This window comes from Phyllobates terribilis, unplaced genomic scaffold, assembly GCF_046119375.1.
Source record: "Phyllobates terribilis strain yellow unplaced genomic scaffold, ASM4611937v1 Scaffold_1__5_contigs__length_1240528914, whole genome shotgun sequence".
Classification (NCBI taxonomy): domain Eukaryota; kingdom Metazoa; phylum Chordata; class Amphibia; order Anura; family Dendrobatidae; genus Phyllobates; species Phyllobates terribilis.
This window is the reverse complement of record NW_027362761.1, coordinates 764,625,218-764,642,835: the sequence shown is the minus strand read 5'-3', so window position 1 is coordinate 764,642,835 and position 17,618 is coordinate 764,625,218. Positions and strand designations below refer to the sequence as shown.

Below are 17,618 nucleotides of genomic sequence, written 5' to 3'. Positions count from 1 at the left end.
ATTGCATTGGATGAGATCTTTGCTGACAGTTTCACACTGTCTGTCTCCTGCTAGAGTTCAGCTGCAGGCTGAGCCTAGCAGGACACCATATATGGCAGATCTGGAGGCGGTCATGTGACCTCCAGCTGCCGTGACAACGGAAGGTCCTGGAAGGCATCAGGGGGACGTCGGAGAGGTAAGTAGACGACCCCCTCTCCTCTCACTATCTTCTATATGCCGCAATCACTATAGATCGCGGCATATAGAAGATAGGAAAGGGTTAACATTATTGGGACCTGATCCAATCAGGTCCCGATGATGTCCCCTGTCAGAGCTATCGCTCTGCACCGGAACCGCAGCACTTGCAGGACCCTGGGGGTCCTGAGGGCTGTGGGACCACCCACCGTTTATAAACGTCGGCGCTGCACAGAGCCCAGGCAGCGCCGACGTTTATCTATAGTGGGCGGTCCTGAACCTGTTAATAAATTCAGGACCAGGCCTTTTTATCCTGCTCCTGACCAGGCACATCAGCTCTAACAAAATGTTCAAGGTCATACATTCAAATCATTTTTGCCTCTTTTTTTCATGACACATGGAACCTAACCTTTTTATTTTGTTTTTATAATCCATTATTATTTTTTTATTGCTGATACTGAGGTAAAAATCTGCTGCAGATCCATCAGTTCCCTGCATGTTGAGCTCTGTATAACCCCGCCCATACCACAGATTGACAGCTTTCTGTGTACACTGTACATGGGCAAAGAGCTGCCAATCAGCGGTGGGTGGGGGTTATACAAAGCTCATGAATATGCTTGACTACACTGCAGCAGGTTTACTAGTCCTCTAATGAGAGGTAGCCCAGTGAGTGACACAACAATGGAATCAGTGTCTGTCTCTACATTCTGCTGCTCTCTGATTAGGTTACAAAAACCTGGTGACAAATTCCCTTTAACTCTTTCACAACTTTTGACTTAATTTTATGTCATGGTCAGGAAGTGGTTCACGACATATGACGTAAACTTAGGCGCCAGGAGCTCTGCGTAAGTGATAGCCATGTTCCAGCTGTCACAGCCAAGAGCAGTGCACGCACCACCCTGGGCCTTTTAAGCGCCTAAATGCTGCGATCAATAGCGATTGCAGCGTTCAGGAGGGTGAGGGCTCCCTCTCCCATGCGATCGGCGCCCCACGATGTCATCGTGGGCTGCCGATCATCATCATAGCAACCCAAGGTTGTCGTGACTACCTCTGGGTCTGCCAGCTATGGTAGCCTGTTTACATCACGCCAGGAGCCTGGTTTAAAAGGTTTCTGTCAGTGTAACACTCACCAGTATAATGCATATAGTGCTGGTGCATTGCAATGCATTATACTAGCGATCAGAGTAATAAAATTGAAAGTCTCATAGAGGGACTAAGTATTATACAAATATTTAAAAAAAAAAAAAAATATATACCAATAAATGGGTATATTAATGTAAAAACAAAAATTAGCAAAAAATAAAATCCTCATATTTAGTATCACCGCATCCGGAACGACTTGATCTATAAAACTGTCACACTAGTTAACCCCTTCAGTTAATACATAGTTTTTTCCCACATTTTTTTTTACTATGCTTTTTCATCATACCGCAAAGCAAAAAGTGGAATGAAGATCAAAATTGTATCTCTGAAAACGTCATCTTGTCCCGCAAAAAAAAGCTACCACACATCTCCATCAGCCGAAAAATAAAAAAGCTATAGATAATAATAATAATTAGTAATAATAAAGCGATGCAAAAACAATTCTATTTTCTAAAAAAAAAAAAAAAAAAAAAAATTTGTGTAAAAGCAGCATAACACACACAAAATATTTCAAGCATGGCTGTAATCGTATTGACCCAAAGAATAAAGCTGTGTTATCACTTGGCCTAAAAAAAAAATATTATCAATGGCCTGCTGGGTTTTGTTTTTTTTCTGCCTTCCAAAAGTCGGAATAGCCAGTGATCAAAAAATGTTGTGGCCGAAAATATATACGGAATATGGCAATGCAAATACTGTTTTTTGTATATAAAAAATAAAAAAAAAACTTTTAGGCTGTGTGCCAACTATGCGTTTTTTAAGCGTTTCCGCAGCTGCAATTCCGCTGCAGAAACGCTTAAAAAAACGCTTGGTAGAAGGTCTGCCATGTTCCCCAATGATAATCCGCATGTGCTGTGCACATGCTGCGGAAATTTCTGCTGCGAATTGTCATTGCGGAAAAATCCGCAGCACTACCAATTATTTGCGGGATCGCGTTTTTTTCACCGCCATTGACTTGTATTGAACCGCATGTCATCCGCATCACTCCATCTGTACATGCGGATAACATGCGGTTCAATGTGCGTATGGTACCCGGGTTTGGAGAAGAGGAGACTCTCCTCCAGACCCGGGTACCATAGTACCTGAAAAAAAACAGAATAAAATATAAAATAAATATTATACTTACCTTCTGATGGCCCCCGGTGTCCTTGTCCTGCCTTGCCGGCAGCTCGCGGTAGACTAAAAGGACCTGCCATGACGTCATTTAGTCATGTGGCGTTGGCGGTCACGTGACCAGTCACATGACTAAATGACGTCATGGCAGGTCCTTTTAGTCTACCTCGAGCTGCCGGCAAGCCAAGACAAGGACACCGGGGTCCATCAGAAGGTAAGTATAATTTTTTTCTTACCATTCTTTCAGTCACACTATATAAATCCATGCCGTTTGCATGGATTTATATAGTGTGACCAAGTTGTCAAGCACTTTCCAAGTGATGCTAAAATCGCTTGGAAAGCGCTTGACAACCCGCATGCGGAAATGCATGTGAAGAACGCTTCACTACCGCTTGTCCCTGGCAGGAAAAACGCATGTACAATCCGCATGTACAATCCGCATGTACAATCCGCATGCGTTTTTTCTGCCAGGGAGATGCAGAAACGCTCAGGAAAAATCCGGAGCATTTATGCATCGTGGGCACATAGACTTATTGTGTGATAGTAGCTATAGATATATATAGATAGATAGATATATAGAGAGAAAAAATATAAAGAGGCAGCACTCCAAGAAATTTAAAAAAAAAAAATGGACTTTAATGAGCCCAAAGGCGACGTTTCGGTTCACAGAACCTTTCTCAAGCAGAGTTCAAGTGCATATAGTGCAATATATATAGTTACAAACAGTGATGCCATAATTATAATCAATTCATACAAAAATATGATTATATAAAAAAGTGCAATAGTGCATATCTCAAAATATCATCCAGTTACATACATAGTAAAAAAATCTTTTACAAATATATTATCAATTACAGTATCCATAACTCTCATAAAGTGATAAGTGCTTTAATTGGTATCGATCAGTGCCAGGTGTACATTATAAATCATAATATATTTGAGGCAGCGACTCACCCTGCAGCAATCATGCAAAACCACATTTCCTATTTCCTCCACGTTGTCCTCCGCGTCTCAAAATCTTAACTGAGCATGTCTCCCAGGAAATCCCCATTATCTCATCACATGATCGGGACAAGCCTGGTCCGCCCACTTCATGATGTCATCGGACATGCTCAGTGCATCTCTAATGTTACAGTCGCCATCTTTAAAGTTGGCAAGCCCCATCAAACGTTTCTCCTCAAATTTAAACACCATATATGCTCTAATCACTATTGTTATCCCCCATTTATAATAAAACACACCATGTCTCACTATCAGGGATAGTATTTTGTTAACAGTTTGTATTACAATAACAAATATTCAATAGTAATTCCTGTGTCCATAAATGAACTGAGGGATAATATATTACATAACCCAAACACCCTTCCATGGAATTCCCTATTCCTAGGTTCATCCATGGAGTGAGATTATTGGGTCAGATGAGGAACCTTCAACTGGTCCCCACCTCCTCCCCAATCTCAGGTGTTTAATTGGGAATACATTACAATCCAATTCCCTCCACAAATAGGAATACTATTTTATAGTGTACATACATATATATATATATATATATATATATATATATATATATATATATATATATATAATATAAGCAATTTTTTAAGAAAAAAAATACATTTTCAGAGGATATCTCTCTCTTTATACGCATGTTGCTGCAGGTCAAGTCGCTTCCACAAACCACCAATGTGAGAGTGATCAATCTGCAAGAAACCAGAAAAATCCATATAAATATATTAAAAATACAATAGGTATACATAATACTCCAAATTTCATATACTGTCAAGTCTGAACATACTCCTCAGGTGATGCCTGCTATATTAAATTCAATATTCAATCCATTTGGTTTTAACGTATTTAAGTTATGAATCCACTCAAGTTCCTTTCTTTTTCATAATCGTATTCTATCCCCACCTCGTCTTTGCATAAAAACAGTATCTATAATCCTAAATCTTAATTGTGTCACATTATGTCCCGCCTCCACAAAATGCTTTGATACAGGTAAATCCATCCTCTTTTTCCTGATGGAATGTCTGTGATTATTCATACGTAGTGTTGAGCATTCCGAAACTGTAATATCGGGTATCGGCCGATATTCACTGTATCGGAATTCCGATACTTAATTCCGATACTTTTACAATATCGAATACCGGAATCGGAAGTTCCCATAATGCCTGCGCTCTGCAGTGTCTGTGAAGGATGACAAGTTGGATGGCAGCGCGATCCAGCCTGTCATCAGAATGCCATCCCAGCGGGGGAGAATTCTCCTGATTGTTTAAAAGCCGGCGCGCTGTAAAAAGCCGCCGGCTTTTAAACAATCACACAGCCCCATACTGCTTCCCCGCAGCCTCCCACCCCGATCCTCCGCTCCCCTCGCCACCTCCAATCCCAATCGTAAATTAGGACCGGGCGGGGAGCGCAGCACCAAGGAGCGAAGGACCCGGGCGGGGAAGCCGGCAGTGAAAAGACTTCACCGCCGGCTTTCCCGTTCTGTGCTGCGCTTTCCCGCCAGTTATTTCAAATGAACAGCTGAGGTATCAGGTGATGCCGATCAGCTGTTCATTTGAAGTAGCCGCGGTGCCCTCAGAGGGTTCATGTGAGTTCATGCTTGACTGCATTGCATGAACTCACATGAACTTTCCCACGGCCGCACAGGTCAGCCTCACCTCCCAGACCCGTCATGATTAGTGTGTGTGCGGGGTGTGTGTGCGATGTTTGTGCGGGTGTGCGCGGTGTCTGTGCGTGCAGGCAGACATAGGCCGATGTGACACTACTACTCCCATCGGCCTATGTCTGTCCCCCGTCCACTCCTGCCAGCAGGATCAGCTCGATGGGAGCAGTAGTTCCCATCAGCCTGATCCTGCTATTTAAATTGCCCTACTGTGTCCCCAATAAATTTTAAATACATGTCATTGGTGGCCAGTGGTTGCCTACAATAAATTAGTTTATACATTACCTGTCCCCGCCGACCGCCACCTAAAATAAAGTAAAAAATAAAAAACTACACCTATACTCACCTAGACACCTAATTCCCCGAAGCCATCGATCTCCTGTAATAAAATATTAAATAATAAACCACAACCTTATCCTTACCCCTCCGTAGTAGTCCACGAGTGTCCCACGAAGATCTCCAGTTCAGAGCAGCCACATAGAATGTGACCGCTCTGAACCGCTGCCGCCGCTAGAATGACGGGGCCGTAAGGGTTCGCCGGAGTTCAGGCAGCGCTGCTCCGGTTAGCTGCTTTACGGCCCTGCTGTATCGTGAGAAATTCCCACGGTACAGCAGTGCGGTAAAGGAGGTCTCCGGAGCTGCGCTGACTGAATGCACTCCGGTGACCTCAGTCAGTGGCTCCCGCTGCTGGGAGCGGACGTGTTCCCGGCAGTGTGAGCTTACAGCAGCCATGCACAGCTGTCGCCATCTCCAGATGTGACAGCTGTGCATGGGAGATCAGCGCAGGAACGTGGACAGGTAACTATTATTTTTAGTAAACTAAGAATTAAATAAAATGGTGTGTTTTATTTCAAATAAATTATTTTTTTCTGGGTGTAGTGTGTTTTTTCTTTTTAACACTTTGTAGGTTAGTAATGGGGGTGTCATATAGACGGCCATCATTACTAACCTGGGCTTCATGGCAGCTGGCGCTGACATGAACCCCACCACTATTACCCCCTGCCACCGCACCAGGGCAGCGTGGAAGAGCGAGGCTAAGTGCCAGAATTGGCGCATCCTATGGATGTGCCATTTCTGGGGCGGCTGACGGCTGGTGTTTCTAGCCTGGGAGGGGGCCATTATTCATGGCACCCTTCCTGGGCTATTAATATCAGCCCCCAGCTGTCTGCCTAGCCTTTGCTAGCTATTAAAATAGGGGGGACCCCACGTCATTTTTTTGGGGGGGGTCCCCCATTTTAATAGCTAGTAAAGGCTAGGTATTCAGCTGGGGGCTGATATTAGTAGCCTGGGAAGCTCCGTGGGTTTTACCCCCTTCCCAGGCTTCAAACATCTGCCCCAGCCGTCTGCTTAACCTCCGCTAGAGACTAAAATTATGGGGGATCCCACGCCATTTTTTTTTAAATAAATCCTTTATTTTAACACTAAATGACATTTGAGGAGTTAATAAAGATGCAGTCCCTAAATTATTATTTATTTTTTAATTAATTTTTCCCAAAACTTTTGACGTGGGCTTCGCCATATTTTTGTATGCCAGCCAGGTACAGCATCCAGCTTCTATGAACGCGCCATTTTCCGGGGCGGCTGCGGACTGCAATTTTCAGCGGGGGGGGGGGGGGGGGCAGAAAGCTTGGGCCTCCCTGCGCTGCGGATTCCAGCCCCCAGCTGCCTTGTTGTACCTGGCTGGACACAAAAATAGGGAGAAGCTCCACGTTTGTTTGTTTTTTAATTATTTCATGAAATTCATGGAATAATTAAGAAAAAAAGGGCTTCCCTATATTGTTGTGTCCAACCAGGTACAAATAGGCAGCTGGTGGTTGGGGGCAGCCCGTTCCTGCCTGCTGTACCTGGCTGGACACAAATATAGTGTGAAGCCCCACGTCAATTTTTTTTTTAATTATTTCAGGAAATTCATGAAATAATTAAAAAAAAATTATGTGGGGCTTCGCCCTATATTTGTGTCCAGTCAGGTACAGCAGGCAGGAACGGGCTGCCCCCAACCACCAGCTGCCTATTTGTACCTAGCCGGAAACAACAATATAGGGAAGCCCTTTTTTTCTTAATTATTCCATGAATTTCATGAAATAATTTAAAAAAAAAATACGTGGGGCTTCGCCCTATTTTTGTGTCCAGCCAGGTACAACAAGGCAGCTGGGGGCTGGAATCCGCAGCGCAGGGAGGCCCAAGCTTTCTAGGCCCCCCCTCCCCGCTGAAAATTGCAGTCCGCAGCCGCCCCGGAAAATGGCGCGTTCATAGAAGCGCCATCTTCTGGCGCTGTACCCAACTCATCCAGGGCCCTGGTGCGGTGGCTCACTGGGTAATAAAGGGGTTAAGGCCAGCTTGGCATTATCAGCTGGCCCTAAGCCCGAAATTCATGGGGTCACGCCAATATTATTCATGACCGCCATGAATTTCTAGTAAAGTATTTAACCACTTCGCGCCAGAGCCTGTTTTTGCCTTCGTGACCGGGCCAATTTTTTCAATTCTGACCACTGTCACTTTATGAGGTAATTACTCTGGAACGCTTCAACGGATCCACCTGATTCTGAGATTGTTTTTTTGTGACATATTGTACTTCATGATAGTGGTAAAATTTCTTCGATATCACTTGCGTTTTATTTGTGAAAAAATCGGAAATTTGGCGAAAACTTTGAAAATTTTGCAATTTTCAAACTTTGAATTTTCATACCCTTTAATCAGAGAGATATGTCACACAAAATAGTTAATGAATAACATTTCCCACATCTCTACTTCACATCAGCACAATTTTGGAACCAAAATTTTTTTCTGTTAGGAAGCTATAAGGGTTAAAAGTTGACCAGCGATTTCTCATTTTTACAACAAAATTTAGAAAAACATTTTTTTAGGGACCACATCTTATTTGAAGTGACTTTGAGGAGCCTTTATGACAGAAAATACCCAAAAGTGATACCATTCTAAAAACTGCACCCCTCAAGGTGCTCAAAACCACATTCAAGAAGTTTATTAACCCTTCAGGTGCTTCACAGGAATTTTTGGAATGTGGAAGAAAACAATGAACATTTAACTTTTTTTCACAGAACTGCTACTTTAGCCTCAAATTTTTAATTTTCACAAGGGCAGCCAGAAAAAATGGACCCCAAAATGTGTTGTGCAATTTCTCCTGAGCACGCTGATACCCCATATGTGGTGCAAAGCCACTGTTTGGGCGCACGGCATGGCTCGGAAGGTAAGGAGCGCCATTTGACTTTTGGAATGGAAATTTGACTGGAATCGATAGCGGACGCCATGTTGCATTTGGAGAGCCCCTGAGGTGCCTAAACAGAGGAAACCCCCAACAAGTCACCCCATTTTGGAAACTAGACCCCTCAAGGAACTTATCTAGATGTGTGGTGAGCACCTTGAACCCCCAGGGGCTTCACACAATTTTATAATGTTGAAGGGTGAAAATAAAAAAACATATTTTTAACACAAAACTGCTACTTTAGCCTCAAATTTTTAATTTTCACAAGGGCAGCCAGAAAAAATGGACCCCAAAATGTGTTGTGCAATTTCTCCTGAGCACGATGATACCCCATATGTGGTGCAAAGCCACTGTTTGGGCGCACGGCATGGCTCGGAAGGTAAGGAGCGCCATTTGACTTTTGGAATGGAAATTTGACTGGAATGGATAGCGGACGCCATGTTGCATTTGGAGAGCCCCTGAGGTGCCTAAACAGAGGAAACCCACAACAAGTGACCGAATTTTACAATCTACTCCTCTATATAAATTAATCTAGTGGTGGGAAAATAAGTAGGTAAATGGTCACTAAACCCATAGATGAATTCCCACAGAGGTGTCATTTCCATAATGGGGTCACTTCAGGGGGGATTATGCTGTTCTGGCACTTTTCAGAGTACCAGAGCTAAAGAATCCCCCCTGAAGTGACCCCATTTTGGAAATGACACCCCTCTGGGAATTCATCTATGGGTTTAGTGACCATTTTAACTCGATGGATGATTTCCAGAAACAAGCACGCAATGGAAGGTTTAGATTCTGGAGAACCCCCCCTGGAAATTAAGTGAGCTCTACTCGAATATGTCATTCACTAAATGAACCAAATGTTTGAATGACAAATTGGGATACATTTTTACAGTTTAAAAACGTGGTTCTGTGTGGTAGATTTTAAAGCAGTCAGTGACGCATAAGGCTGGCAATGATGGGCATTGTGGGCAATAGTAGCGGGTATCACGCCTCATTCCTCTCTTAGTACATACACGACATCTTTTCTGGGGGTTCCTTCTTGTTTCCGTTGCTGGAATAAGTGCAATAAAATGTCGCTCAGTGAGTCTTTTCACATCCTCAAATTCTAATGGATGAGCGGGGCTAACACTTTGGAAGACAAGATTTTCAATGACCTTTTCTTGATAATCAAGAAAAGGATCTGAATTTCCTGCTTTTTTGTACAACACAAAAGAATTGTATGTGGCCACCTGAAACAAATAGATAACCAACTTTTTATACCAGGTATAGGACTTTCTTGATACCTGGTATGGCTGTAGAACCTGGTCTGCAAGGTCCACACCCCCCATGTGTTTGTTGTAGTCAATGACTGACACAGGTTTTTGCTTCGGAGTGGTGGATCCTAGTTCTACAGTGGCCCTTGTGGCATCTGTGTGGATCGAGCTGAGGACAAAAATATCCCTCTTATCCCTATATTTCAGGGCAAGCAGCTCTCCGTTGCGTACAGCCCCTGACTGCCCCTTTTGGAACTTTTGGTTGACCAATGGTTGTGGAAACCCCTGACGGTTTTTACGGATGGTCCCACAAGCCCCGATGTTGTGTTCAACCAGACTTTTAAATACGGGTATGCTGGTGTAATAATTGTCCACATATAGATTGTAGCCTTTTTGAAAAAATGGACTTATCAGCTCCCAAACAATTTTTGCAGATGTCCCCAGATAAGTAGGGCATCCTGGTGGGTTTAGTTGGCTGTCTTTCCCCTCATATATGCGGAAAGCGGATGTGTATCCGGTTGAACTTTCGCACATTTTATAGATCTTTATTCCAAACCTTGCCCTTTTAGATGGGATAAATTGCTTGAGGTGCAGTCTTCCTTTGAATTTTACAAGGGACTCATCTATAGAAATATTTTGTGTTGGGGTGTAGAGGCTTAAGAATTTTTCTGTCAAATTTTCAATGATGGGTCTAATTTTATATAACCTGTCATGTTCTGGGGCATTTCTGGGCAGGCATTGACTATTGTCGTTAAAATGCCAAAACCGCATGAGCATTTCATAACGGGTCCTAGGCAGAATGACTGAAAACATAGGGGTGGCTTGAACAGGGTGGTTGGACCAGTAGGATCGAATGCTCGGTTTTTTAACAAGCCCCATGGCAAATGTAAGTCCTAAAAATTTTTTTATTTCCGGGACATTAGTTGGTGTCCATAAATTTGCCCTAGCATAGTAAGATCGGGGATTCTGGCTTATGAATTGGGATGCATATAAATTTGTTTGCACGACAATATGCTCTAGCAAGCTGTCTGTAAAAAACAAATTAAAAAAATGAATTGGTCCAAAATCTTCCACCTCCACATTTATACCAGGAGTGGCGTTGAAATCAGGGCTGAATGGAGCAGCCGAATCCGAAGCCTCCCATCTGGGAAATGCTAGATCATGTGGCAAAGCCCCTTGTACACTGGCGTGCGCCAATTCACTAGTAGCAGGGACAGCGCTTGTACTGGGCAGTGTTCCCTGATTTGGAGACGTTTCTCCAGTAGCGCTATTTGCCCCTATTGTTGTACTGGTCCTTGGGCTTGAGGATGGACCAGAATCACTGCTCATTTCTGAGCTCTCAGTGTCGCCGCTACTAAAGCCCTCAAAATCCACATCGCCATCTGAGATTGCGCTGTCATCAGTGTCAGAACACAGCAGGGCATACACCTCCTCTGCGGTATAAGTCTGACGGGCCATTTTATTTTTAGATTTTTTGACTGGACTGAACGGACCGGACTGAACGGACGGGACTGATCTGACAGGACTGACTGACCTGACAGGACTGACTGACTGACCTGACAGGACTGACTGACTGACCTGACAGGACTGACTGACTGACCTGACAGGACTGACTGACTGATCTGACTGGACTGGACTGGACTGGACTGGACTGGACTGGACTGGACTGGACTGGACTGGACTGGACTGGACTGACTGGACTGACTAGACTGACTGACAGATCTGACAGATCTGACAGGACTGACAGGACTGACAGGACTGACTGATCTGACAGGACTGACTGATCTGACAGGACTGACTGGACTGACTGATCTGACAGGACTGACTGATCTGACAGGACTGACTGATCTGACAGGACTGACTGATCTGACAGGACTGACTGACTGACTGACAGGACTGACTGACTGACTGACAGGACTGACTGACTGACAGGACTGACAGGACTGACAGGACTGACTGATCTGACAGGACTGACTGATAGATCTGACAGGACTGACTGACTGACAGATCTGACAGGACTGATCTGACAGGACTGACTGATCTGACAGACTCACTAACCCTAACTCTTACTTTCTTTTTTATTTTATTTTTTTTTTACTTTCACAGTGGCAAGGCTGACACAGCTCTTGTCACACTGTTTCTCCTCTGCTCTCTCACTGAGATCGGAGGAGAAACAGTGTATTTATCAGGCAGATCGCCCGGGAAAGTTTGTTGCTAAAACAAACTTCCCTGGTGATCTCTCTGATTGGCTGGTGTGACGCTGACATCATCGAGACCTGAGCCAATCAGGTCTCAATGATGTCAGAGGTCACAGCACCGGGATCCCCGCCGCTCCTGAGGTATGTGGGGGGTCCCGATCGCCGACCACCAGCTGTTACTATCTTTTAAATGCCGCGATCGCTATGGATCGCGGCATCTAGAAGATAGGAACAGGTTAACATCATGGGGACCTGATCCATTCAGGTCCCCATGATGCCACATGTCAGAGCTATCGCTCTGAACCGGTACCGCAGCGCTAGCAGGACCCTGGGGGTCCTGAGCGCTGCGGGACCACCCACCGTTTTTAAACGTCGGCGCTGCACAGAGCCCGGGCAGCGCCGACGTTTATGTACAGTGGGCGGTCCTGAACCGGTTAAAAAAAACACAAACACCCAGAAAAAAGTCCTTTAATTGAAATAAAGACACAATTCTTTATTGTTCTAAATTAAACCATACTTACAGTCACGCCCATTCCAGCTGAAGCCAACGATCTCCTTCAATAAAAGAAAAATAATAAAGCAACCTCATCCTTACCTTTCCATGGTTCCCACGACAGCTTCAGCTCTGCTACATCGAGATGACAGGCTGGACCGCAGCAGAACGCTGCCATCCAGCCTGTCATCCCGCAGACACTGAGAAGCGCAGGCATACTTCCACTCCTCAGTGTCTGGCTGTGACGGCATCCAGATGAGCCGAGGTCATGTCCAATGAACTCAGCTCACCTCATGCACGTCACTGACAGCGTGGGAAAATTCTCCTGCACTCAGCGCTTCAGCGTGAGACTTCTCCCACGCTGTCAGTGACATACATGAGGTGAGGTCATGTCCAATGAACTCAGCTCACCTCATGCACGTCACTGACAGCGTGGGAAAATTCTCCTGCACTCAGCGCTTCAGCGTGAGAATTTTCCCACGCTGTCAGTGACGTGCATGAGGTGAGCGGAGTTCATTGGACATGACCTCGGCTCATCTGGATGCCGTCACAGCCAGACACTGAGGAGTGGAAGCATGCCTGCGCTTCAGTGTCTGCGGGATGATAGGCTGGATGGCAGCATTCTGCTGCGGTCCAGCCTGTCATCTCGATGTAGCAGAGCTGGAGCCGTCGTGGGAGCCATGGAAAGGTAAGGATGATGTTGCTTTATTATTTTACTTTTATTGCAGGAGATCGTTGGCTTCAGCTGGAATGGGCGTGACTGTAAGTATGGTTTAATTTAGAACAATAAAGAATTGTGTGTTTATTTCAATTAAAGGACTTTTTTCTGGGTGTTTGTGTTTTTTTTAAATACTTTACTAGAAATTCATGGTGGTCATGTCTAATATTGGCGTGACCCCATGAATTTCGGGCTTAGGGCCAGCTGATAATGCCAAGCTGGCCTTAACCCCTTTATTACCCAGTGAGCCACCGCACCAGGGCCCTGGATGAGTTGGGTACAGCACCAGAAGATGGCGCTTCTATGAACGCGCCATTTTCCGGGGCGGCTACGGACTGCAATTTGCAGCGGGTGGGGCCCAGAAAGCTTGGGCCTCCCTGCGCTGCAGATTCCAGCCCCCAGCTGCCTAGTTGTACCTGGCTGGACACAAAAATAGGGCGAAGCTCCACGTATTTTTTTTTTTTAATTCATGAAATTCATGGAATAATTAAGAAAAAAAGGGCTTCCCTATATTGTTGTGTCCGGCTAGGTACAAATAGGCAGCTGGTGGTTGGGGGCAGCCCGTTCCTGCCTGCTGTACCTGACTGGACACAAATATAGGGCGAAGCCCCACATCAATTTTTTTTTAATTATTTCATGAATTTCCTGAAATGATTTAAAAAAAATTGACGTGGGGCTTCGCACTATATTTGTGTCCAGCCAGGTACAGCAGGCAGGAACGGGCTGCCCCCAACCACCAGCTGCCTATTTGTACCTAGCCGGACACAACAATATAGGGAAGCCCTTTTTTTCTTAATTATTTCATGAATTTCATGAAATAATTAAAAAAAAAAAAATACGTGAAGCTTCTCCCTATTTTTGTGTCCAGCCAGGTACAACTAGGCAGCTGGGGGCTGGAATCCGCAGCGCAGGGAGGCCCAAGCTTTCTGCCCCCCCCCCCCCCCCCCCCCCCCCGCTGAAAATTGCAGTCCACAGCCACCCCGGAAAATGGCGCGTTCATAGAAGCTGGATGCTGTACCTGGCTGGCATACAAAAATATGGCGAAGCCCACGTCAAAAGTTTTGGGAAAAATTAATTAAAAAATAAATAATAATTTAGGGACTGTATCTTTATTAACTCCTCAAATGTCATTTAGTGTTAAAATAAAGGATTTATTTTAAAAAAAATTGATGTGGGGCTTCGCCCTATATTTGTGTCCAGCCAGGTACAGCAGGCAGGAACAGGCTGCCCCCAACCACCAGCTGCCTATTTGTACCTGGCCGGACACAACAATATAGGGAAGCCCTTTTTTTAAAAAATTATTTCATGAAATAATTAAAAAAAAATTGACGTGGGGCTTCGCCCTATATTTGTGTCCAGCCAGGTACAGCAGGCAGGAACGGGCTGCCCCCAACCACCAGCTGCCTATTTGTACCTGGTTGGACACAACAATATAGGGAAGCCCTTTTTTTCTTAATTATTCCATGAATTTCATGAAATAATAAAAAAAAAAAATACGTGGGGCTTCGCCCTATTTTTGTGCCCAGCCAGGTACAACTAGGCAGCTGGGGGCTGGAATCCGCAGCGCAGGGAGACCCAAGGTTTCTGGGCCACCCCCGCTGAAAATTGCAGTCCGCAGCCGCCCCAGAAAATGGCGCGTTCATAGAAGCGCCATCTTCTGGCGCTGTACCCAACTCATCCAGGGCCCTGGTGCGGTGGCTCACTGGGTAATAAAGGGGTTAAGGCCAGCTTGGCATTATCAGCTGGCCCTAAGCCCGAAATTCATGGGGTCACGCCAATATTAGACATGACTACCATGAATTTCTAGTAAAGTATTTAAAAAAACACAACACCCAGAATAAAGTCCTTTAATTGAAATAAACACACAATCCTTTATTGTTCTAAATTAAACCATACTTACCATCACGCCCATTCCAGCTGAAGCCAACGATCTCCTGCAATAAAAGTAAAATAATAAAGCAACATCATCCTTACCTTTCCATGGCTCCCACGACGGCTCCAGCTCTGCTACATCGAGATGACAGGCTGGACCGCAGCAGAACGCTGCCATCCAGCCTGTCATCCCGCAGACACTGAGAAGCGCAGGCATGCTTCCACTCCTCAGTGTCTGGCTGTGACGGCATAAAGATGAGCCGAGGTCATGTCCAATGAACTCAGCTCACCTCATGCACGTCACTGACAGCGTGGGAAAATTCTCCTGCACTCAGCACTTCAGCGTGAGAATTTTCCCACGCTGTCAGTGACGTGCATGAGGTGAGCTGAGTTCATTGGACATGACCTCACCTCATGTATGTCACTGACAGCGTGGGAGAATTCTCACGCTGAAGCGCTGAGTGCAGGAGAATTTTCCCACGCTGTCAGTGACGTGCATGAGGTGAGCTGAGTTCATTGGACATGAACTCGGCTCATCTGGATGACGTCACAGAGAGACACTGAGGAACGCAAGCAAGCCTGCGCTTCTCAGTGTCTGTGGGATGACAGGCTGGATGGCAGCGTTCTGCTGCGGTCCAGCCTGTCATCTCGATGTAGCAGAGCTGGAGCTGTCCTGGGAACCATCGAAAGGTAAGGATGATGTTGCTTTATTATTTTTCTTTTATTGCAGGAGATCGTTGGCTTCAGCTGGAATGGGCATGATGGTAAGTATGGTTTAATTTAGAACAATAAAGAATTGTGTGTTTATTTCAATTAAAGGACTTTATTCTGGGTGTTTGTGTTTTTTTTAACTTTGACTATGGGGTTAGTAATGGGGGTGTCTTATAGACGCATCTCCATTACTAACCTGGGCTTGATGTCAGCTGGCATTATAAGCTGACATCAACCCCAGCCCTATTACCCCACTGCCACCGCTACAGGGCAGTGGGAAGAGCGAGGCTAAGTGCCAGAATTGGCGCATCCTATGGATGCGCCATTTCTGGGGCGGCTGACGGCTGGTGTTTCTAGCCTGGGAGGGGGCCAATATTCATGGCACCCTTCCTGGGCTATTAATATCAGCCCCCAGCTGTCTGCCTAGCCTTTGCTAGCTATTAAATTAGGGGGGACCCCACGTTATTTTTTTGGGGGGTTCCCCCATTTTAATAGCTAGTAAAGGCTAGGTATTCAGCTGGGGGCTGATATTAGTTGCCTGGGCAGCTCCGTGGGTATTACCCCCTTCCCAGGCTTCAAACATCTGCCCCAGCTGTCTGCTTAACCTCCGCTAGAGCCTAAAATTAAGGGGAACCCCACGCCAATTTTTTTTTAAATAAATCCTTTATTTTAACACTAAATGACAAGTACAGTAATCAACACTGTCACTGTACTTCATATATATGTGACTGACATGTTTCTATCTATCTAATCTATGTGTGATTCTCTATTCTTTCTATTCTAAATTGTCGGGTACAGATGCTGAATTGCCGGCCGGCTTTCTTAAAGAGACGGTGCACGAAAACACTAATATTTTTTAAAATAAATCCTTTACACTAAATGACAAGTACAGTAAGCAACACTGTCCCTGTACTTCATATATATGTGACTGACATGGTTCTATCTACCTAATCTATGTGTGAAGCTCTATTCTTTCTGTTGTAAATTGTCGGGTACCGGTGAATGCCGCTGATGAATTGCCGGCTTTTCATGTCATTCTACATTATTCTTCGTTGTTTTACTTCATGTAGAATTAACCTACAAGGAAAGAAAGGGTTTATTTTCATTCCGATATTTGTGTCCCATTGACTTGCATTGGTTTCCGGTATCGGAATCGGCGATATCCGATACTTTTTGGGTATCGGCCCGATCCAATCCGATACGATATTTCCTGATATCGGAAGGTATCGCTCAACACTATTCATACGAGTTTTAAAATCGCACGTAGTTTCTCCTATATACCACAATGAGCAAGGGCATTCCAATAGATAGATTACATAATCGGAGTCGCATGTAAAAAAAAATTTTATGTTGTAAATTTTTTGAGTTTTCGGATGAACGAACTGATCACCCTTTAACATAAACTGGCAGTTAACACATGATAGACATTGATAGCAGCCTTTTCTATTTCTACCCGTAATAGAGGTCTGAGTCAGAGTTTTAAAGGGGCCTATATCTGAGTGTACCAATACATCCTTAATATTCTTATTCCTTCTATAAGAGAAAAGAGGGGGGTTTTTAAATTCTGGCACATCTGGTAAACATTTATTCAACATTTTCCAGTGTTTTTTAATTATATTTGCCACTTGTTCACTCTCTTCACCAAATGTCGACACCAATGGTATTCTATCATTTTTATTATTTTTGATCGTCTTATTTAAAATAATATCCCTTTCTAATCCACTTACTTTTTTCTCCTGTTTATTCAACAATCTCTGAGGATAACCTCTTGATCTCAGTTTTTTCATGAGTTTTTGTGTACTCCTATGCAGGTCCTCCTCATTACTCTCTATTCTCTTAATTCTTAGAATCATTACCTTTTAGTCAATATCTATCATGCGTTTTGGGTGGTGGCTATTATACCTCAGAAAGTCATTTCGGTCCGTTGGTTTAGTAAAGAGAGAGGTCAACAATTTTCCATTTTCCTGTGTAATAAGAACATCCAGAAACTGAATAGATTCACACGAGCTCACTAATGTAAATTTAATAGTTCTATCAATTTGATTCAGATATTCATAA

General features: G+C 44.4%; 2 protein-coding genes across 4 annotated transcripts in view; one reads left to right on the top strand and one right to left on the bottom strand.

The window, feature by feature from the left end:
• Window positions 1–3,494, bottom strand: part of WRN (WRN RecQ like helicase) — a 202,690-nt gene extending 199,196 nt beyond the window's left edge. Inside the window, exon 1 of the mRNA XM_073636942.1 lies at window positions 3,382–3,494. The gene's annotated coding sequence lies outside the window, so the exon portion shown is untranslated. The remainder of the gene's footprint in view (window positions 1–3,381) is intronic.
• The window catches only part of PURG (purine rich element binding protein G), an 86,233-nt gene that overhangs the window by 57,029 nt on the left and 11,586 nt on the right, over window positions 1–17,618 (top strand). The gene's annotated exons all lie outside the window — the stretch shown is intronic.